This window comes from Triturus cristatus, chromosome 5_1 (assembly GCF_964204655.1).
Source record: "Triturus cristatus chromosome 5_1, aTriCri1.1, whole genome shotgun sequence".
NCBI lineage: Eukaryota > Metazoa > Chordata > Amphibia > Caudata > Salamandridae > Triturus > Triturus cristatus.
In genome coordinates, this window is record NC_140587.1 from 291,831,189 (window position 1) to 291,831,958 (window position 770).

At 45.5% G+C, this 770-nt stretch overlaps 1 pseudogene; it reads left to right on the forward strand.

Annotated features, from left to right (window-relative positions):
• The first annotated feature begins 366 nt into the window (after nucleotides 1-366).
• LOC146830801 (U2 spliceosomal RNA) lies at nucleotides 367-476 on the forward strand (annotated as a pseudogene).
• The last annotated feature ends 294 nt before the right edge of the window (nucleotides 477-770 follow it).

The following is a 770-nucleotide window of genomic DNA, read 5'->3' on the forward strand; positions in this document are numbered from 1 at the left end:
AGGGCTTAAGGAAAGAGTGCAGTACCACAGGCTGTTACTAGGTGTCCCAGGGACACCTAATTAACAGCCTGTGGTACTGCGGCCTTTTCTTATCTCCTAATATTTAAATTCCAGTACCCAGTGCGTCATGCGTCGAGTGAACCAGGTGCCATGGCAAAAAACAACGAAGTAGTTCCTAAATTAAAAGTTACAGCCCTACAGCGTAACTTAACTGTAGTTGGTCGGTGCCGCTTCCTCCAAAAACGGAAGTGACATATCGGATCCCCAGCCAACAATAAGCGAGATAAGAACAGCAATGCCAGAGTTAACCAATGGCAAGCGGCAGGAGAAATTTCCCTCGATATTCTATTTACTACAGGTCTTGCAACAGCTTCTCGGCCTTTTGACTAAGATCAAGTGTAGTATCTGTTCTTATCAGTTTGAAAGCGCAATTTTTGCACTAGTAAAATTTGATTTTGACAGTGCTATGACTTCGACTTGGAAGTGAATACATTTGCTTTATGGAAATTTATGCAAATTTTCGCAACGGCCCGACGTGCTTTTAATTAAGCCGGAGGAGGCACACCAGAGGGCTGGTGTCTGTTTGTTCACTAGGAACACAAAACAGAACCCCCCAAGGACCTGTGTTCAGCGTTAGAGCATCGGTAACGTTGCGCTCTCTCACTCTCTCTTTCCTGGCATTTGGGTGGACTAATGCTGGAGGCCTAAAAAACCTCATAACACCCTTCACAGGCCTGTACAGCACCCAGATCTCTGGCAAGCGGATATAT